The 23,372-nt window shown below is 37.8% G+C and overlaps 1 long non-coding RNA gene across 2 annotated transcripts; it reads right to left on the reverse strand.

The window, feature by feature from the left end:
* Positions 1 to 279: 279 nt before the first annotated feature.
* On the reverse strand, positions 280 to 7,726 carry LOC136385031 (uncharacterized). 2 transcript variants are annotated; one of them, XR_010747684.1, is made up of 4 exons: positions 7,678 to 7,726; positions 4,651 to 4,707; positions 3,104 to 3,190; positions 280 to 2,155 (listed from the first exon to the last, which is right to left on the reverse strand). It is a non-coding gene; the product is annotated as an uncharacterized lncRNA (long non-coding RNA). The 2 variants fall into 2 exon arrangements; XR_010747683.1 differs by having other exon boundaries at positions 280 to 2,164.
* Between the last annotated feature and the right edge of the window lie 15,646 nt (positions 7,727 to 23,372).

Consider the following 23,372-nt stretch of genomic DNA (forward strand, 5'->3'; position numbering starts at 1 on the left):
CTAGTTTCTAGGGTGATGTGAGCAGACACTCCTGTAGCTATGGCTCCAGTGATCCCTAAGGTTGTGATGATAGGTAAAAGTAGGGGTACAGCTCTTTTAGCTCTGTACCTGATGTCGGGTTGGAGAAGGAATTTCGAGTTTCCCCCATATAGGTAAACCTGAGGTACAATATAGGTAGATATTACAAAAATCATCAGAGGTGCTAGGTGTAAGGTATTTTTCCCCACCGAGAAGGAAGGAACGGGCCAGAGCCGCAAAGTGTGGAATAATAAACGGCTTTATTGAGTACAGAGCGCACATCTCGCCCAGCAAGGTTCCCTGGCCCCGAGGAAAGAAAGAGAGATGGAGGTGCAAGATGGAGGCTAAGGAAGTTGCACGGATTAAACCACGTGGGAGATATTTAAAGGGTCCCTCTAGGGAAGTGGAGCTACTATGACGTGGTGAAATTTCACTGGCCGGCAGACAATCGCTTCTTTCCAAATGGTTCCTGGGAAGCTTCCTTCGGCAGGCTTGACTGTGGGCGGTCCTAGCCAAAGTGGGCGGGTCTGAGTTCCTACTTGACCATCCCTCTATTGTCCACCGACCTTACACTAGGTAAGATACATTTGCTGACTTGAGATAAACAAGAAACCCAAGTTCCTTCTGGTGCTTTTAGTACCCATGGTCTTCTGGCTGCTGGTGGACTGATGTGAGGCATGGAGAGACAAGGGTTCTGATATCCAGTGGTGGTAGGGTCCGTCAGTTCTCCTAAGGTGAAGCAATGTTCTTTTCCTTGGAATCCGGCCCAAGAGATGCATCCTTCCTGTTTGCACTCAACAAGGGAGTCTGAATCATTTACAGTGACATTCTGAAAAGAAACATTAGCTCCTAATCTAATATAGTAGGGAGGTTGAGGATCCAGGCAGAGCCAACAACTCTTAATAGCTTCGGGTTGGGAGCTATTTAGGACTGGAAAAACAGAGTCTAGAAGTGTGAAGATAGAAGAACTCTGTTCTAATGTGGGGTCAGGAGGTGCTAAGGTGTTAACTAATAGGGGTAGCTTTAGTGGGTGATACAGTTTCCGGACTATGCGAAGCAGTAAAATTGGGATTTAATTCTACTTTAGGTGAGTCGGCCTTAGGGGGTGTAAAGGCTTTAGGTAAGGTATGAGTTAATCCCCTCAAGAGAGGCTTGCGAGCCTCGGGGGGTAACTTCTTGATGGTGAAGAAGGTTCCTGGGTCTGAGCCCGTGACATATAATCTTAGGCCCCACGTTTTCCCTGTATTCCAACTTGGGTCTTGGGGTTTCTTAATAGTAATGATGGTGGGGTTACAGTTATCTTTAGCACAATTATCATCCCATCCATCATTTGGTCTTTTTCCCCCTGGTCTCGTTCCTAATCTGAGAAGGTTTATGTCTGGGTCTTGTTTAGGAGGACTCCACTGGAATTCACTAACAAGAGTCTCACAACCCCACTTTTTACAATAATAATCAGTGATAGACCCACAAGTACGGCGCTGCTCAGAAGGGGGTTCAGGACAAGCATAATGAGGAGTATACCATAAGGCTCTATTTTTAACGTGGGGAGAGCATTTGCTACCTATGGTATATGAACTAGGCCAGTCATCTAGGAGGGGGCTTCTTGCTGAATCAGAGTGCCTCCAAGCCGCCAGTGAGTCACAAAATTTCTCAGCAAAGAGTTTAGAAAAATCTACTGACAAGGTGACAGCTGAAGTAACCCAAGTTTGATTCCTGGCAATTACAGACCCATCTTGAGTTCTAATGAGGACCCATTCACTGCGGCTAAGGGTTCCTGCTTGAGTGAAAGTCAGTGTAAATAGGATTACCCCGGTGATGATGTAAACCGGAGCTTTAAGGGGTCTATAGGGTCCTTTTGTACCTTCCATTGTTTGTTCTTAGTGGGTATGTGGTCAGGATGTGCTCACTTTACCTGGCTGTGATGAATCTAATGTTTGCGGTTCGCTACCTTAACTGCTGTTGGAGTAGCCAGGATAACAAGGTGAGGTCCCTCCCAAGTGGACTGAAGGTTCTCACGATGGAGCCGCTTAACCCAAACCCACTGTCCAGGCTCGATGAGAGGCTCGCTGGAATGCGGGTGCTGGTTAGGTATTCTTTGGGTGTGGGAGTTGGCTTCTGCTTGCACTGCCTTGATGGCCTGTAAGGACTTAAGGAACTGTAAGTTATCAAAGGGGGCTAACATGCTTGAACTTAACTTGGGCAGGATAGGAGGAGGTCTTCCGAAAAGAATTTCAAAAGGGGTTAAGCCTTTATAGTAAGAACAACACCTAGTATGGAGAATGGCAAAGGGCAGGAGGCCTACCCAACCATCACTTATTTCCTCTCTTAATTTAGTTAAAGTTTCTTTTAGGGTTCTATTTATTCTCTCTACTTGTCCTGAACTCTGTGGCCTATATATGCAATGAAGTTCCCAGTTAATACCTAGAGCTTTGGCTAAATTTTGAGAAACTGAGGCTATGAAAGCCAGACCATTGTCTGACCCCAGAGCAAAGGGAAGGCCAAATCAAGGGATATTCTCAGAGGTGAGGTACTTGAGCACAGTGGTAGCAGTTTCAATGCAGACAGACTCCCGCATGCGCCCGACCAGGATCCACCCGGCACGCCCACCAGGGGGCGATGCTCTGCCCATCCTGGGCGTCGCTCTGTTGTGACCAGAGCCACTCTAGCGCCTGAGGCAGAGACCATGGAGCCATCCCCAGCGCCCGGGCCATCTTTGCTCTAATGGAGCCTTGGCTGCAGGAGGGGAAGAGAGAGACAGAGAGGAAGGAGAGGGGGAGGGGTGCAGAAGCAGATAGGCACTTCTGTGTGCCCTGGCCGGGAATCGAACCTGGGACTTCTGCACGCCAGGCCGACACTCTACCACTGAGCCAACCGGCCAGGGCCCCACTGTGTGTATTTCTTGCTCGCCGGGTGCAAGCTAGGATTAAAAGTAATGGCCCACCAGTTCTTGGCTCCATTGTTTCATTACCATCTGTCCAAATCAAATGCGAACCTGCATGGGCCAGGCGGCTATGATGGTGGCCACAGCTACCGGCTTTACAACATCCATATTTAATCTCACTAGTTCATTCACTCACCAACTTACCTGCCCAGTTATTTCATATATTTGTCCTTCAAAACTCCATTTTATTCTTTATTCTCATTCACAGCTAATAATCTGATTCTTTTATCACTGAAAAAATAGAAAAAGATAACTTTAACAAACACCCACCACCATATCAATGAAAGTATATGCATTATTGTCCACATATTCTGCCCTCACTTATGTTACAATGGATAGACTATCCATGATCCTAACAAATGTCTCTGCTTTCTCACTGTATTTCTTCCCCAAACCCCTTCACCTACTCAAGGAGTCATGACAGCAGTTTTTTTTCTTTCTCTCTTACATCATCAAATGTGCCTCTCTACTAAATCATTCCCAGGTACATAAAAACATGTATTAATACTTCTATAGCTACTGCATCATTTCTTTTCTGCCCTTAACAGAAAAATTCTAGAGTTGTAAATACATGCTGTCTTTAATTCTTATCTTCTTCTGAACTTACATTAACCAATGTTTCTACCACAACATCGAGAGTTATTTTTCCAACTCTGACAACAACAAAAAATGAAGTTAGCACTGGCATTAGGGAGAACTATTAAGAGGCAGTTGTGCCATGTCAAAAAATATGAAGTAAATTCAGTAACTCAAATACAACTTTAATTTACTGAGCCTTTCGGTGGATGATATAGAACTTCTAAAGTTACTAACAGTAAAAATAAATATGACCTAGTAAAGATTTTACTTAAAAATCTCTTTTGTCTCTCAATTACTTAAAGAATTTAATCTAATCTTGTTTGCCATAATATTAAAAGTGCTTTTACTATCTATTTTTAAATCCATTCTGTTCTGTTCTGTTCTATTTGATTCTATTCTGTTAATCACATCTAAGTCCTTTTTCTGTTATTCACATTATGCTCTAGAAATAATCTTTTCATCTTTTTCTGTCATTTTTGTTCAGAAATTTTTCTGTTGCAAACAGGTCCATCATTAACAATGTACATCCATGCCTTCTCAACATGATATACTTCAGTTTTATTAAAGTTGGTAGGAGAAAAAATTCAAAATAGAGACTATTTTATATGTAACTAACTGAATATTAACATATTTCATTAAAAAATGTAATATAAAGACAAGAAATAGGTGAGATAAATTTGTGTTAGAAACTATTGAGAGTTCAGTTTTTACCATATGAATGTAAATATTTACGTTTAAGATCTCAGAAAAGAAAGCTCATAAAGAGACAGAGAAGAAAAGAGAAAAGGAATCTTAATATATAAATTTTGAACTATCAATGTGTATATTTATTAAAAATTTATTTGACAAAATGTGTTAAGTAGCAATTTTGTAGAAACCATTTTGAATACAAAGATAAATGTTATAGCCTCCCTTTAAAAGATGTTAGAATTATTATACACAATTAGGTAGTGGTTAAAATAATAAGCATGAAAAATTGAAACTTGCCAAAAATGTAGAAACATAAAAGTTATTAAAGGTGAGTAGATAAGGTGTATGTATTATTAAGGGTTCTACAGAGAAACAGAACCAATAGGATATACGTAGGTAAGAGATTTATTATGGAAGAATACCATGTGCAGTCTGGAGAGCCAGGAAGCCATTGGTGTAATTCAGTTCAAATCTGAAAACTAGAGAAAGCAATAGTTAAGACCCAGTCAGAAGACAAAGGCCCAAGAACAGGGGCACAGGCCACTGGTGTCAATCACAGGTTCTGATGGTCCAAGAAGCAGTCGTACTGATGTGCAAGGGCAGAAGATGGATGTCCCTGCTCATGAAGAGAGGAAATTTGCCCTTCCTCTGTCTTTGGTCTATTTGGGCCATTAATGGATTGGATGATGCCTGCCCTCATTGTTGAAAGTGGATTTGCTTTACTCAGTCTACTGAGTCAAGTATTAATTTCTTCTGAAAATTCCCTCACAGACATATCCAGATATAATTTTTTACTAGCTATGTGGTCATTCCTTAGCCCAGGCAAGTTGATATATAAAATTAACCATCACAATCAACCTAGTACAGAATAGGTGATATGTTTACAAAGTTGCATTGTCAAATATATAAATGAAAGTAAGGGGAAAGAAAACTTAGATGAAGATGATAAATTAATACTTCTATTTAGCAAACTGAACCATAGTCATAGTTGTGCTTCTGAATGATATATTCTGGGAATTATAATGTGAGGCAAGTATATGTTTTCTTATCACAAATATGGCAAATTTTCATTATAAAGCAAGTTTCTTAATGGGTGATTTTATTTATTATATGCATTTCTCACTGTTAAATTACTTCTCAACAAAGTTAAATAGGCAGATTTCAGTTCTAGAACATTTCATGCTATAGATCAGTGGTCCCCAACCCCCAGGCCGTGGACCAGTACTGGTCCATGGGCCATTTGGTACCGGTCCACAGAGAAAGAATAAATAACTTACATTATTTCTGTTTTATTTATATTTAAGTCTGAACGATGTTTTATTTTTTAAAAATGACCAGATTCCCTCTGTTACATCTAAGACTCACTCTTGACGCTTGTGTCGGTCATGTGATACATTTATCCGTCCCATCCTAAAGGCCAGTCCATGAAAATATTTTCTGACATTAAACCAGTCCATGGACCAAAAAAGGTTGGGGACCACTGCTATAGATAACTAATGCATCTGAAATTTTCTCATCTTTAACCTCACTCACAGTGGTCTTATTGTTTCTTTTCTTGAAGTTCTATTTTAGACCTTTGCACATGTTGTTTTCTTCATATGCCCACTTACCCAAAGGTAGACAAAATCCACATCATTATTTCTAGTTGTCTTCTCTGTTAACCTCCAGAGAAAACTTTTTATCCTCCTGATTGGGCAGTTATTTCTGATTAATCAAATACAACATCAAACTCAATAAAGACAAGTTTGTATACTAAATTCAATGGAGAAATATGGGAAACATTTCCTACCACAATTTTACCATCTCCTACCAAAGTCAAATAATCTTTAATCTAAAAACTTTATTCCATTCTATATCTATCACATTCTTCACTTTAGCTCATTTTATGTCCTAATCAGCTTTCACCAATAATGAAGCTCTCCATGTCTCCTCCATCCTAATATCCATTTATTAGGTGATTCTTTTGTTAAAAAGAACCTGAAAATGTCCAATTTTAGCACATTTCATAAGGTCATGAATTATTATCATGATATCAACACAAAGAACTTATGCCCAATTATAAATATATTGTTTTACCAATGTACATGATCTAAACACATGATCCCTTCATTCTTAATATATTTATGCTATTTGCATTGCAAACCATCAATCTGAGATAACCCACACCCTTGTGACTTTTCCAGTTATTCCCTACTTTCCATTTTATATATAATTTTGATGTAAAATAAGTTTGAGATCTTCCATTCCTTTTTTTTTCTTCTTTCAGAACATTCTGTGCATATCTGCCACATAAAGATTTCAATTATATGGGAAAAAAACATATCTTTAATATTCTAATGTACAATATTGTTCCATAAAATAAGTATCTATAATGCTTGCATTCCTAAGACCTACAAACTATCTTATATCAAAGTTTTTGCCTATGCTTCTCCTTGAAACTTTTAATATTATAGTTTATACATGCCAGGTTAATTCCTGATTATTCTTCTACACTTATTAATTCCTGATTCTTCTTCACCTTAGTGCAGGTGATTTAAAGTTAGTGGAACATATCAAAATCATGTAACCAATCTAAATCAACTTTAGTCACGTTATTGACTAATGCTTGAGGGAGATACAGAATGGTGACCTCTTGCAGCAGTAACAGCAGAAGAAACAGAAAACCTTTACTGTACTTCATTCTTAATTTCTGAATAAAGAAATAAGAGGGTTTTTGTTTGTTTGTTTGTTTTTGTATTTAAATTTTACCTATCTATCCTCCAAATAGTGCAGGCAAGCTGTTTGTTTATTATGAACAAGCATCTAGACACAATTTTGGTTGCTAATATTGAATTTTTAGGAATGAGAAATGTAGAGCATGCATTTCAGCTCAGTCCAAAAATATGTTTGCTATATACCTGCCTCACTCAGATCTAGAAGAGTGTTTTGGAAATCTAGTTCCTCAAAGAATGGAGTTTTGAAGATGAAGTAACATTCTTACTCAAGCTTTTGTAACCTTTTGTGAAATTAGCAGAGGATGTCAGATGACTTGATCTTTTTTTTCACACCAGATCTTTTTTTTTTTTTTTTTAGAGAATTTAAACATGTTTTATTGTCAGAGGATGTCATTTGAGGAAACTGCCCATCTCATTACATAGCTCCCGCCAAACCTTTACATAAAAACTGGCTCTTGGAAAGAAGTTACTGGAGAAAATATAAAATATAAATATATCATATTCCAAATCTGCATGTTCTTTTAAGTATGAATTAGCGTTTATACTGAACTATAAAGTAATTAATGGAAGGGTCTCCCTCTTATCTTACATAATTTCACCCACAATATAGAAAAAAAGGTTTGTTATTAAACCACTAGGACCAGAACTGACAAAGTATAGAAAACCACCTAAATATGCATTAACCGGTTAGGGCTCCGGGTCCAGCAATCATAAACGACAAAAAGCACGCTTTACCTAAGGCGGAATCTCCATAGCTATCAGGGATCCTGTCACTAGACGGAAGACAGCGTCCAACTACAGAAAAGGAAACTCGAACTCCCAGAAGCCCGCGCGGAGGCGGGGCGGAGGTTTGCCAGGGAGGATGGCGGGAACTGGAAAAGCGGCCGAGCCGCGCAGGGGTCTTCAAACTTTTTATAAAAACCGCCCACTTTTGCAGTGCTGGTCAACCTGGTCCCTACCGCGCAACCAAACAGCGCTGCGATTGGCCCACCATGAAAGCTGGACCGCCCACTGGTGGGCGGTAGGGACCAGGTTGACCAGCACTGCAAAAGTGGGCGGTTTTTATAAAAAGTTTGAAGACACCGGCCCCTTCTCAAGCCCTCTGCACGGTACCTGTCCCCAGGACTCTGTTCTCTTTCCAGCTGCAGCAGGAGCGGCACTACTGGGTCTCAGATGGCAGCGCGGGGCGACGACCCCGGGTCTGGGGAGGAGGGGAAACCTGCCCTAGCGAGCGTGCAGCGCCTTGTCATGTCGGCGCCGCTGGCCAGGGGCCATGAGCTGTGGCTGGAGAAGTTGGGTGTGGGGTTGCCGTCTTGCTGCTGGGACTCAGGGAGGCTGTTGGAGCAAAGGTGGGCGGCAACCCCTTTCCTCTTCATGGCGGTTCCCTCTCTTTGGAAGTCCACACCAGATATCTTTTAAGGCAGTGGTCCCCAACCTTTTTTGGGGCACGGACCGGTTTAATGTCAAAATATTTTCATGGACCAGCCTTTAGGGTGGGACGGATAAATGCACAAAATAAAATTATGCGACCAGCATAAAAACTGTGGTATTTTTAAATATAATTGTCGAACTTACGATATTTATTGGGCTAAGTTAAAGAAGGAACGAGCATGTCCTCATTATTCAGGCTGTATTTAAATTTGTTATTCTGACAACGTTTCATGTCTGACATCAATATGAAATATGATAGGTTCAGACTCACTACCAATCATGAACCTATGACAAAAATAAACATGAATCCACTGTGTACTCACTTGCAACTTTATTAGAAGCGTCCTCTTAACATCGCACCCACAACATAACATGAGTAACATCCTCTCTGCCTCCAAACACTTGACAGTCGCTATAGTAATGTTTAAACATGCCTTAAAAATAAGATACAACACAAAAACAAATATAAAGTGCATGAAAAATACAACTCACCATTGTTATGAATATTGTAAGTTAAGGGTTATTTATTATAATGTTTATATAGAATGAGAGATAGTAGCCTATCTCTCAACAACCATAATGCTAAATCAGTGAGAGCCCTGAGCTTGTTTCTCTGCAACGAGACGGTCCCATCTAGGGGTAATGGGAGACCATGACACTCGAAGTGTGTTGCTTATGTCCAGTCTATTCCGTAATTTTGTTTTGGTTGCTGTCACTGCAGAAAATCCTGCTTCACACAAGTAGGATGTCAGAAATGGCAACAGGGTTTTTAGTGCTTTTGTGGTGATCTCAGGGTATTCTGCCATGACTTTAATCCAGAACACCGGCAGAGTTGTAGTCTCGAACATATTTTTAAGGCCACCATCATTTGCAATCTCCAGTAGTTGATCCTCTTCTTGCATAGACACGCTGGATTCACCTGGTTTGTTGACAAATGGGTCGCAGATCCATTCCTTGGCAATTAGTGGATCTTTTGTGGTTGGGAATTAGCGTTCAAACTCTTTTAAAAGTAAATACAGGTGATCGTGCACCAGCTGGGACAATGAAGGCTTGGGCTCAGTCTCTTCCAAATTCCCACGAATGTTTGAAACATGTCAAATATACCAATATACCCCTGTTGACGCGTCATCCCCACAAATCCAGTTTGGCTTTAAATGCAGCTACTTTATCTGCCAACTTGAAGACTGTTGTCATTTTCCCCTGAAGTGACCGTTTGAGTTCATTGAGGAGGTTAAATATGTCGCACAAGTAAGCGAGTTTTGCAACCCATTCCTCATCACTGAAATGTGCTGCTAGCAGTGACTTTTTTTCTGAGAGAAATCTCTGCAGCGGCTCTCGTAATTCAAACACTCTGGCCAGGGACCTCCCTCGGGATAACCATCTTATTTCTGTGTATAAGAGAAGGTGTCTGTCCTCTGCGTTCATTTCTTCACAAAGCTGCTCAAACAGGCGCGAATGAAGGGTGTGTGCTTTGATGTGGTTAATAACTAATGGCATCATTCAATACGCTGTTAAGTTCCGGTGGTATTTTTCGGCTAGCCAGCATTTCCCTGTGAATGACACAATGCATAGACTTGCATTCAGGTGCAACCTCCTTAATCCGAGTAGTTAAACCAGACATCCTTCCTGTCATGGCAGCAGCTCCATCTGTACATATGCCGACACAAAAAGTCCATTTCAGTTTTCCTGATATATAGTCATCCAGCCATTTAAATAGTTCTGTGGCTGTGGTTTTGGTTGGCAATGATAGTGCACATAACATATCCTCATGCACATCCTCTTGATAAAGATAACACACGTAAACAAGTAGCATTGCCTGTTGTCAATATCTGTAGATTCGTCAACCTGGAGAGCGTACCACAGTGATTTATTAATCCTTTCCAACAATTGTGATTCAATGTCCTCTGCTATTTCCTCAATGCACCATGTGATGCCAAAAGATAGCATCTGTGCTATCTTTTTAACCGCAGCCTCTCCTAGAAGTTCACGACAAATGTCTTTAGTGGCTGGAAGGATCAATTCTTCACCAATGGTGAATGGCTTCTTAGCCTTAGCAATACGATTAGCCACCAAGTCTGATGCTCTCAGTGCACTCGCATTTATTGATGTAGTGTCCACCAGTAATTGTTTCTGTCCTTCTTGTTCATGCTTTTTTCTTTCGAAATACTCAGAGGTTTGTCTTTTAAAGTAGGGTGCTTGGTCTCTAAGTGGCGAAGCAGTTTTGAAGGCTTCATTGCCTCATTACTTAGCCGGTCACCACATATTATACAGAGCGGCCTTGGTGCGTGAGATTCACCAGTTGCGATAAATCCATACTTCAAGTAGGACTCGTGGTATTGGCTGTTAAATGAAGCCTTTTTTTTCTTCGAGGTCGTAGGTTCTTCTTCTGTCTCCTCACTGGCGCTTTCCACTTCACAAAAAAACTTTCGATGGAATTTTGTTTTTCACTCATTTTGCTAGTTTATGGGTTTAATTTTAGTGGCAACGTATCATATGACCAAGACAAGCGTCAAGTGTGAGTCTTAGACGATGTAACAGAGGGAATCTGGTCTTTAAAAAATAAAACACTGTTCAGACTTAAATATAAATAAAACGGAAATAATGTAAGTTATTTATTCTTTCTCTGCGGACCAGTACCAAATGGCCCACGGACCGGTACCGGTCTGTGGCCTGGGGGTTGGGGACCACTGCTTTAAGGGAACTTCCCTTTTAGAATATGCATATAAACTAACTAGAGGGGAGAAAAGAATATTTAAGACTAAATTAAAGGGGAACATGCAAACAAATATATACAAATACATTTGTATTGCTTTCCATTCTAGAAAGTGAAAAAATTTCTATGTGTATAAAAATACAAAATTTTAACATAGGAGGTGGGAAAAAAGTTAGTTTCTATTTTCATGTTTTAGAAAGGTGTATACCTAAGTTTTCCATTGAGCATCTTATTGTCAGTAGGCCAAATATTCTACAACAGACATGTTTTACATAAAAGAAAATGCAGTCTATCTCTGAATACTATATTTTAATCTTCATTTCTTCCTTTACAACTGTTGCAATTCACTCTAAAATTCTTAAGTAGCACTTTCTTTATACCTTTTAGTCCTATGTTGGGGGTTATGGGCTTCACATAGATATGAATTTAAAGATTCTATCATATTTATGACTGCTCTACTGGATGTTGAGAGAATTATTCAATACAAGAGTCTTTTTCTAAGGAATTGAGTAATAACAAATTTTGCTAAATGATGCCAAGTTTTAGTGAAGTAGTGGAACAAAACTAATAGGGAGAATGTAGGAAAAAAAATATTTTCCACTGTTAGCTTTGATTTTAAAGCCTAGCCTTTTGTCCTTAAATCAAGATATCCTTCTTACTTTCACAAGGCACAAATAGTAGAAAAAGATAGAAGACAAAGTGTGAAAAACTAGTGATGGGAAAGATTACAAGGCCAATCTGAAGTTTAAACCAGAACTAAGGATGGAAGCATAAAATTATGTGGTACAACAGTGAATTCTAAGAACAAAAGTTTCCATTCTCTGTATGTTTAAACATTGGATATATGTTCCCTCTGTTTGCTTATCATGTATTATGTTTTATGGTATTCTTTGAAATAAAATGCTTAATGTTGCAACTTTCTCAAAGTATTGCTGTTATAATTTTTACATTTAGATTTGAATCTGAAGATTAACTTTAAATTAGAGGATCAACCTCTAATTTTACACTATTATTACTGGAATTCTACTCATGTTATACTTTTGAAACAATACACCAAAGGATGGAGAAGAAAATCATGCTAATGAAAAATTTTTATTTGGATAGTACTTGACATAAAAACAAATTATCAGATTTTTTTTGTCTCATGTGTACCTTATGATTTGTATAGATTACCATTATGAGTCTCACAATAAAAAAAATAAACTTTACAATTTAGATTTTTGTGCCTAAAGTTGTATTTAATACATGGTGAAGCCAAGACATTGTTATAATTTAATTTTTATTTTATTCAATGTTCTGTCTTTTCTTACTTTAATACATTACTATAGAAATTACAGAATGGGAATAAATGAAGCATTGTAAATATATATCATTCCATGACTCCATTTATTTAATAAAAGTAGACATGATTGTGACATAGAAAAAAAAAGTGTTAAGGAAATATTTGGTAAGTAAGAACTCATTCTGTTGAGGTCCCTAGTAAGTAAATTAATTTATCTCCAGGTTTTTTATCAATAGGTTATGATTTTCTTTATTTAGTGTAGAAATGATAATTATGACAATAGAGGTTAACATAAGATTAAAAACCTCAGTGATTTAATACAAGTGCTTTGCATAAGGATACAAGATTAGTTTCAAGGACATTTCAAACAAAGGGAGTTAAAGCTTAGAGTCAAAAATCTGGAAAGCACTTACTTATTTTTTCGATTTCTAAATAGCATTTCACTAATATGCACAACATAGTTTGAACTCAGTCTTATCTCTACAATGAAACTATACTTTCTTTTTTTTTTTTTTTTATATAATTTTATTTTTTTAATGGGGTGACATCAATAAATCAGGATACATATATTCAAAGATAACAAGTCCAGGTTATCTTGTCGTTCAATTATGTTGCATACCCACCACCCAAAGTCAGATTGTCCTCTGTCACCTTCTATCTTGTTTTCTTTGTGCCCCTCCCCACCCCCTATCCCTCTCCCATTCCCCCCTCCCCCCCCGTAACTACCACACTCTTATAAATGTCTCTTAGTTTCACTATTATGTCCCACCTACGTATGGAATAATACAGTTCCTGTTTTTTTCTGATTTACTTATTTCGCTTCGTATCATGTTATCAAGATCCCACCATTTTGCTGTAAATGTTCCGATGTCATCATTTCTTATGGCTGAGTAGTATTCCATAGTGTATATGTGCCACATCTTCTTTATCCAGTCATCTATTGATGGGCTTTTTGGTTGTTTCCATGTCCTGGCCACTGTGAACAATGCTGCAATAAACATGGGGCTGCATGTGTCTTTACGTATCAATGTTTCTGAGTTTTTGGGATATATACCCAGTAGAGGGATTGCTGGGTCATAAGGTAGTTCTATTTTCAGTTTTTTGAGGAACCACCATACTTTCTTCCATAATGGTTGTACTACTTTACATTCCCACCAACAGTGTATGAGGGTTCCTTTTTCTCCACAGCCTCTCCAACATTTGCTGTTACCTGACTTGCTAATAACAGCTAATCGAACAGGTGTGAGGTGGTATCTCATTGCCGTTTTGATTTGCATTTCTCTAATAGCTAAAGAAGATGAGCATCTTTTCATATATCTGTTGGCCATTTGTATTTCTTCCTGGGAGAAGTGTCTATTCATATCCTCTTCCCATTTTTTTATTGGATTGTTTGTTTGTTTGTTGTTGAGTTTTATGAGTTCTTTGTATATTTTGGATATTAGGCCCTTATCTGAGCTGTCGTTTGAAAAAATCATTTCCCATTTAGTTGGCTTTCTGTTTATTTTGTTATCAGTTTCTCTTGCTGAGCAAAAACTTCTTAGTCTGATGTAGTCCCATTCATTAATTTTTGCCTTCACTTCTCTTGCCATTGGAGTCAAATTCATAAAATGCTCTTTAAAACCCAGGTCCCTGAGTTGAGTACCTATGTCTTCTTCTATGTACTTAATTGTTTCAGGTCTTATGTTTAGATCTTTGATCCATTTTGAGTTAATTTTTGTACAGGGGGAGAGACCGTAGTCCAGTGTCATTCTTTTGCATGTGGCTTTCCAGTTTTCCCAGCACCATTTATTGAAGAGGCTTTCTTTTCTCCATTGTGTGTTGTTGGCCCCTTTATCAAAAATTATTTGACTATATATATGTGGTTTTATTTCTGGACTTTCTATTCTGTTCCATTGGTCTGAGTGTCTATTTTTCTGCCAATACCATGCTGTTTTGATTGTCGTGGCCCTATAATAGAGTTTGAAGTCAGGTATCGAAATGCCCCCAGCTTCATTCTTTTTCTTTAGGATTGCTTTGGCTATTCAGGGTTTTTTATAGTTCCATATAAATCTGATGATTTTTTGCTCTATTTCTTTAAAAAATGTCATTGGAAGTTTGATGGGAATTGCATTAAATTTGTATATTGCTTTGGGTAATATAGCCATCTTGATTATATTTATTCTTCCTAGCCAAGAACAAGGTATATTCTTCCATCTCATTATATCTTTTTCGATTTCCCTTAACAATGGTTTATAGTTTTCATTATATAAGTCCTTTACATTCTTTGTTATGTTTATTCCTAAGTATTTTATTTTTTTTGTTGCAATCGTGAAGGGGATTGTTCTTTTGAGTTCCTTCTCAGTTGTTTCATTGTTGGCATATAGAAAGGCTATTGACTTCTGTATGTTAATTTTGTATCCTGCGACCTTACTGTATTGGCTTATTGTTTCTAGTAGTCTTTTTGTGGATTCTTTGGGGTTTTCGATGTATAGTATCATATCATCTGCAAAAAGTGATACCTTTACTTCTTCTTTTCCGATATGGATGCCTTTTATTTCTTTGTCTTGTCTGATTGCTCTGGCTAGAACCTCTAGTACCACATTAAATAAGAGTGGAGAGAGTGGACAACCCTGTCTTGTTCCTGATTTAAGGGGGAAAGCCTTCAGTTTAGTGCCATTTAATATGATGTTAGCTGATGGTTTATCATATATGGCCTTTATCATGTTGAGATATTTTCCTTCTATACCCATTTTGTTGAGAGTCTTAAACATAAAATTGTGTTGTATTTTATCGAAAGCCTTTTCTGCGTCTATTGATAAGATCATGTGGTTTTTGTTCTTTGTTTTGTTGATATGGTGTATTACATTAACCGTTTTACGTATGTTGAACCATCCTTGAGATTCTGGGATGAATCCCACTTGATCATGATGTATTATTTTTTTAATATGTTGTTGTATTCGATTTGCTAGTATTTTGTTTAGTATTTTAGCATCTGTATTCATTAGAGATATTGGTCTGTAGTTTTCTTTTTTTGTGCCATCCTTGCCTGGTTTTGGTATGAGGGTTATGTTGGCTTCATAAAATGTGTTTGGAAGTATTGCTTCTTCTTCAATTTTTTGGAAGACTTTGAGTAGAATAGGAACCAAGTCTTCTTTGAATGTTTGATAAAATTCGCTGGTATAGCCGTCAGGGCCTGGACTTTTATTTTTGGGGAGGTTTTTAATGGTTTTTTCTATTTCTTCTCTACTGATAGGTCTGTTTAGGCTTTCTGCTTCTTCTTGACTCAGTCTAGGAAGGTTGTATTTTTCTAGGAATTTATCCATTTCTTCTAGGTTGTTGAATTTAGTGGCATAAAGTTTTTCATAGTATTCTACAATAATTCTTTGTATATCTACGGTGTCCGTGGTGATTTCTCCTCTTTCATTTTGGATTTTGTTTATATGAGTTCTTTCTCTTTTTTCCTTGGTAAGTCTTGCCAAGGGTTTGTCAATTTTGTTGATCTTTTCAAAGAACCAGCTCCTTGTTCTATTAATTTTTTCTATAGTTTTTCTGTTCTCTAATTCATTTATTTCTGCTCTGATTTTTATTATCTCCTTTCTTCGGCTGGTTTTGGGTTGTCTTTGTTCTTCTTTTTCTAGTTCCTTAAGGTGGGAAGTTAAGTGGTTCACTTGGGCTCTCTCTTGTTTGTTCATATATGCCTGAAGTGATATGAACTTCCCTCTTATCACTGCTTTGGCTGCATCCCATAGATTCTGATATGTCGTATTGTCATTTTCATTAGTCTGTATATATCTTTTGATCTCTGCACTTATTTCTTCTTTGACCCATTCATTTTTTAAAAGTATGTTGTTTAGTTTCCACATTTTTGTGGGATTTTTTTCCTCTTTTTTGCAGTTGAATTCTAGTTTCAAGGCTTTATGATCAGAAAATATGCTTGGTACAACTTCAATTTTTCTGAATTTGCTGATGTTGTTTTTGTGGCCCAACATATGGTCAATTCTTGAGAATGATCCATGTACACTGGAGAAAAATGTATACTCAGTTACTTTGGGATGAAATGTCCTGTAGATGTCTATCATATCCAGGTGCTCTAGTGTTTTGTTTAAGGCCACTATGTCTTTGTTGATTCTCTGTTTGGATGACCGATCTAGAGCCGTCAGCGGTGTATTGAGGTCTCCAAGTATGATTGTGTTTTTGTCAGTTTTTGTTTTAAGATCAATAAGTAGCTGTCTTATATATTTTGGTGCTCCTTTGTTTGGTGCATATATATTAAGAATTGTTATGTCTTCTTGATTCAGTGTCCCCTTAGCCATTATGAAATGGCCATTTTTGTCTCTGAGTACTTTTCCTGTCTTGTAGTCAGCATTATCCGATATGAGTATTGCTACACCTGCTTTTTTTTGGATGTTATTTGCTTGGAGTATTGTTTTCCAGCCGAAACTATACTTTCAAAGAGCATCAGTGATTTCCAGATTGGCCAACCCACTTTGTTCAGATGGAAAATAACTCAATAATTAAGAAATAATACTAAACTCTGTGTTTCATGTAATCACAATTGTAAACCTACTTTTGTCTCACCCTGTATTTTCTCATTTTGTTATATATTTAGTCTTGAAGGCCTTATCTTTGCACATGTTTTAAATCGAAAATATAGACAATAGAAATAAATGGACCTGAGTAATACTCAAATGAGAAATATGTTGCCTCAAAATTCCAAAGAGGCCTACTAAACATTGTGCCTCATTTTTTATTGTAAGACAGCCCATATACAATAAATAATCTTATCATATATTTCTTGATATGCCCTGAACCAATGGACCCCTAGAAATTTTATTTAGAAAGAATAACCCAAATTGTCAAATTTATTTCCCACCTTCTGATACACAAATGTGTTATCAATAAATCGATAGTGGTTATTACTTCTTATCCATTAGGTTCAACCAGCATAATGTCATCAATGTAATGTACCAGTTTGATATCTGTGGAAGGAAAAGGTGATCACAAATCCTGTGAACTACAATATGACATGGGCTTTGAGAGTGAAAATACTCCTGAGGTAAAACAGTAAAGGTCTATTACTGACTTTGCCAGCTAAAAGCAAACTGCTTCTGATTAGTTTTATTGACAGGAATTAGTTTTATTGACAGTGAAGCAAACAAAATAAAACAAATAAAAAACATGTCCAGATTGATAGTTTCAAACCAGGCACAAGGGAATGTATTAATTTACTCAAGCAATGCAACCAGAACTTGTAGAGCATCTGTACTGGGAATAATCATCTGGTTGAATTTACTATAATCTATAGTCATTCACCAAGACCCATCTGTCTTCTTCACAGAGCAAATAGGCAGGTTAGAGGGAGATGGGATGGAAATCACCACACTTGAATTTTCCAATACTAGGTGGTAGGTAACACTCGTCTCTACAATGCCTCTAAGAATGCAGTATTGCTCTTGGTTTACTATCCCCTACTATCCCCTATGTATAGGCAGTTCATGAGTTTCAGCAGAACCATATCCACAACTCACTAAGAGGCAAGAGTCATGAGAGCATGATGGCAATGTACCTTACCCTGACTACCAAGAATCTAAAGTGGAGGTCTGTACTATCAGTGTAAGGCCCTTCCCCTCCCTTCACATTGAGAGTCATACTCCTTCCCTAACCAGGGAGGTTCAGGCAGAGGTGTCTGCCTCTCAATAAAAGAAAGCTATAGTGAGTCTGTTAGAGTTGCAGTTAAGCAAGACTCACGGAGACAAAATACCACAGCAAGGCAACTATAATAACTTCTGCAGAAAAGTATGCTGCCACGAGTGAAAGCTGGCCAGCAAGCCTGTAGGTGGCAGGGTCTGGGGGGTTGGGGGGAGTGGGTTCTGCTTTTATCCTTAACACAGGTCTAGGCTGGGTCTTGCCCCATTGATTGAGGTGTTGACCATACAGTCTTACTCTTTCTTGATTGGCTAGTTTAAATGGCTGTGAAAAGAGGGGAATGGGGATTGGGGACTCATTGCCAGATGAAGAGGTTAGGGAATGGTGGAAGAAAAGAATATGAGGTAAACAAATTGTTTTTCCTTCAGTCCCCTCTATTCTTTATACGTCTTCATTCTTTTCTTGAAACTCAATAAGTAGAAGTTGGCTCTGGTCATCAGTGTTCATTACTAGCATCTGGTTAGAGAAAGGGGGAGGGCTCTGCTTGGTTAAGGCTGTCTTGATCAGTCTCTGAATTAGGCCTCGAGCACATGGAATGATGCAGCATCCTATAAGAATCAAGACTCCAATAATAATTATTAGGGAGGTGAGTATAAAGATCATTAATCCTTTCCATTTTCAAACCATGGTTTCATTAAATCAGTGAAGGAGTCCTCTATACCTGAGTTTTCAGCTGATTTATTTACTAGGGTGGTCAGTTCATATAAGGCTTTGGTAATGGTACCATCTGAGGCTGTGTTATTGAGGAAATAGGTACAACATTGGGTTCCAATTATAACACATACTCTGCCTTTCTCTGCTAGTATATCTAGAGCTAGTCTATTTTGCTAGGCCATTTGGCTGCTAAGACCAAGCTGTTCTGTGATTCCCTTTGTCACATCCCTAGTGTAATCGACAAACCTGTATTGATTATAATATATACAGTTTATCCAATCTACATTCTTGTTTATGGTTACCCACCAGAACAAGGCTGATTTAAATACAGCTGCAATTTGATTCTATGCCTTGAACTCGTTGGGTAACCCCCAGCCCGCCCTGGAACTCCAGTAGAATCTATACATAAATATCTAGGGGTTGAATGACCCACTGGGAGTTATTGTACTTTTGCGTCGCCTGTTCTGTAATGAGCTACGAAGGGAGGCAGAGAAGCAAATGCCGGGGTAAAAGAGATGGTCAATTGTATTAGGGAGCCAATGCCACCCAGTTGAATGGTAGAGTCTCATAGATCCTTGTCCTGCAACATCACAAAACATCAACTCTGGAGATTATAAGGACAGATTGATTTGTCAGCCCTGTAAACTGTTGGCTTTCACTGCACTGAGTTAGATTTTCTACAATGCCCAAATTATCCTTCCACCTTGACTGGCACAAAGAGAAATTGGACATAGGAATAGGCATTCTTGGGGGCTGACCCACAGGGCCTTTGACCTCAGGAAATAGCAGCAATAACAACTGGCATGACTTGTTTTGCCAGGCAGTGGTGGCACTTTGGAACAGGACTACCATGCAGTTCATCATATCAGGATCTGAGTACCACCTGAGTGGAAATGTGACTATCTGAGCCTCTGATCTTTTTGTAGCACAACCATAACAATTGCTTTTGTTTAGGGTGCTAACAAAATATTTGATCCATTCTACCCAGGCATTTGCATCTTGGGATCCTCTTTCTATTGCTAAGGTTTGTTTTAAATCCTTTACCTCTACTACCTGTCTATTGCTATCTTCCTAGCTTCACTGAATCCACTTCTTTGTAGCACCTGGGTCAGCTGCCAATTAACGCTAATCCTCAGGATTTTAAATCATCTGAGTTCAGTCCAATGCAAAACTGTTAAATTGGTGATTACACTTGATGTTGAATTACTTCAGTTATAAAAGTTCTTTACGTTTTCCAAAATAAACTAAGCTAGTGTATTTAGGCCTTTTAATTTTTAACTCTTCCAAAAACATCTTATCTTACTTTTTAGAATACTTCACTCCTTTCAGTAGCTTTTTTTTTCTTTGCTGTGATTTTAAACTGATTTACCCTCTAGTTTCTTCTGGATATTCTTCTAAGTTAGTCCTGATCTACAGGATATTTAAACATCCTCATCTTCTCAAATCTAAATTCTGCACCACCAAAAATTAAACTCATAAGCTTTTATAATAATTCTTATTAAATTATAAATTATTAAAAATGTAATTTTCTTCTTAGTTCTTTTTTTTATTATTAAATTTAATGCAGTGGCATTGATAAACCAGGGTACATATGTTGAGAGAAAACATCTCCAGATTATTTTGATATTAGACTGTGCTGTATACCCCTCCCCCAAAGTCAAATTGTCCTCTGTCACCTTCTATCTGGTTTTATTTGTGCCCCTCCCCTCCCCCAATCCCTCTCTCCTTCCTCGCCCCTCCCCCCAACCCCCACCCCCCCACCCCAGTTGCCATCACATTCTTGTTCATGTCTCTGAGTCTCATTTTTATGTCCCGTCTATGTATGGATTCATATAGTTTTAGTTTTTTCTGATTTACTTATTTCACTCCGTATACTGTTATCAAGGTCCATCCATGTTATTGTAAATGATCCGATGTCATCATTTCTTATGGCTGAGTAGTATTTAATAGTATTAATGTACCAAAGCTTTTTAATCCACTCGTCCTCTGACGGACACTTGGGCTATTTCCAGATCTTCGCTATTGTGAACAATGCTACCACCAACATGGGGGTGCATTTCTCCTTTTGGAGCCATTCTATGGTGTTCTTGAGGTATATTCCTAAAAGTGGGACAGCTGGGTCAAAAGGCAGTTCGATTTTCAGTTTTTTGAGGAATCTCCATACTGTTTTCCACAGTGGCTGCACCAGTCTGCATTCCCACCAGCAGTGCAGGAGGGTTCCCTTTTCTCCACATCCTCACCAGCACTTATTCTGTGTTGTTTTGTTGATGAGCGCCATTCTGGCTAGTGTGAGGTGATATCTCATTGTGGTTTTAATTTGCATTTCTCTAATGATTAGTGATGTTGAGCATTTTTTCATATGCCTATTGGCCATCTGTATGTCCTCTTTGGAGAAGTGTCTATTCATTTCCTTTGCCCATTTTTGGATTGGATTGCTGTCTTCCTGGTGTTGAGATTTACAAGTTCTTTATAAATTTTGGTTATTAACCCCTTATCACATGTATTGTCAAATATGTTCTCCAATTGTGTAGTTTGTCTTTTTTTTCTGTTCTTATTGTCTTTAGTTGTGCAAAAGCTTATTAGTTTGATATAGTCCCATTTGTTTATCCTGTCTTTTATTTCACTTCCCCATGGAGATAAATCAGCAAATATATTGCTCCGAGAGATGTAGGAGAGCTTACTGCCTATGTTTTCTTCTAAGATGCTTATGATTTCACGGCCTACATTTATCCATTTGAGTCTTTTATCCATTTTGAGTTTATTTTTGTGAATGGTGTAAGCTGGTGATCTAGTTTCATTTTTTTGCAGGTAGCTGTCCAATTTTCCCAACACCATTTGTTAAAGAGGCTGTATTTACTCCATTGTATTTCCTTACCTCCTTTGTCAAATATCAGTTGTCCATAGAACTGTGGGTTTATTTCTGGGTTCTCTGTTCTGTTCCATTGATCTATATGCCTGTTCTTATGCCAGTACCAGGCTGTTTTGAGTACAATGGCCTTGTAGTATAACTTGATATCAGGAAGTGTGATACCTCCCACTTTATTCTTCCTTTTTAAGATTGCTGAGGCTATTCGTGTTCCTTTTTGGTTCCATATAAATTTTTGGAATATGTGATCTATATCCTTGAAGTATGTCATTGGTATTTTAATTGGTATTGCATTGAATTTATAGATTGCTTTGGGTAATATAGACATTTTAATGATGTTTATTCTTCCTAACCATGAGCACGGTATATGCTTCCACTTGTTTGTATCTTCTTTGATTTCTTTTATCAATGCTTTATAGTTTTCTGAGTACAAGTCTTTAGTCTCCTTGGTTAAGTTTATTCCTAGGTACTTTATTTTTTTGGTTGTAATTGTTAAGGGATTGTTTTCTTAATTTCTCTTTCCGATTGTTCATTGTTGGCGTATAAAAATGCTTCTGATTTCTGAGTATTGATTTTATATCCTGCCACTTTGCTGAATTCATTTATCAGGTCCAGTAGTTTTTTGACTGAGACTTTAGGGTTTTCTATGTACAATATCATATCATCTGCAAATAATGATAGTTTTACTTTTTCTTTTCCAACTTGAATGCCTTTTATTTCTTCTTCTTGTCTGATTGCTGTGGCTAGGACTTCCAGGACTATGTTAAATAAGAGTGGTGAAAGGGGGCACCCCTGCCTTGTTCCTGATCTTAAGGGGATTGCTTTTAATTTTTGCCCATTGAGTATAATGTTGGCTGTGGGTTTCTCATAGATGACTTTTATCATGTTGAGGCATGTTCCCTGTATTCCCACTTTGCTGAGAGTTTTGATCATGAATGAGTGCTGGATTTTATCAAATGCTTTTTCTACATCTATTAAAATTATCATATGGTTTTTCTCCTTCTTTTTGTTTATGTGATGAATCACATTGATTGATTTACGAATATTGTACCAGCATTGCCTCCCCAGAATAAATCCCACTTGATCATGGTGTATGATTTTTTCCATATATTGTTGGATCTGGTTTGCTAATATTTTGTTGAGGATTCTAGCATCTATATTCATCAGAAATATTGGCCTATAATTTTCTTTCTTTGTGTTGTCTTTGCCTGGTTTTGGAATCAGAATTATGCTCACCTTATAAAAGGAGCTTGGAAGTCTTCCTTCCTCTTGAATTTTTTGAAATAGTTTGAGAAGAATAGGAGTTAGTTCTTCTTTGAATATTTAGTAGAATTCAGTTGTGAAGCCATCAGGCCATGGACTTTTCTTTGTAGGGAGTTTTTTGATAACTGTTTTTATCTCATTTGGTGTAATCAGTCTGATTAGGTTTTCTGATTCTTCCAGATTGATTTTTGGAAGATTGTATGTTTCAAGGAATTTGTCCATTTCATCTAGGTTATCTAGTTTTTTGGCATACAGTTCTTCATAGTATTTTCTTACAATATTTTGTATTTCTGTTGTGTCAGTTGTTATTTCTCCACTCTCATTTCTAATTTTATTTATTTGAGTCCTCTCTCTCTTTTTCTTGGTGAATCTAGTTAAAGGTTTATCAATCTTGTTTACCTTTTCAAAGAACCAGCTCCTAGTTTCATTGATCCTCTGTATTGTTTCTTTAGCCTCTACGTCATTTATTTCTGCTCTGATCTTTATTATTTCCTTCCTTCTACTACATTTGGGCTTTACTTGCTGTTCTTTTTATA

Source organism: Saccopteryx leptura, chromosome 1 (assembly GCF_036850995.1).
Source record: "Saccopteryx leptura isolate mSacLep1 chromosome 1, mSacLep1_pri_phased_curated, whole genome shotgun sequence".
Lineage (NCBI taxonomy): Eukaryota > Metazoa > Chordata > Mammalia > Chiroptera > Emballonuridae > Saccopteryx > Saccopteryx leptura.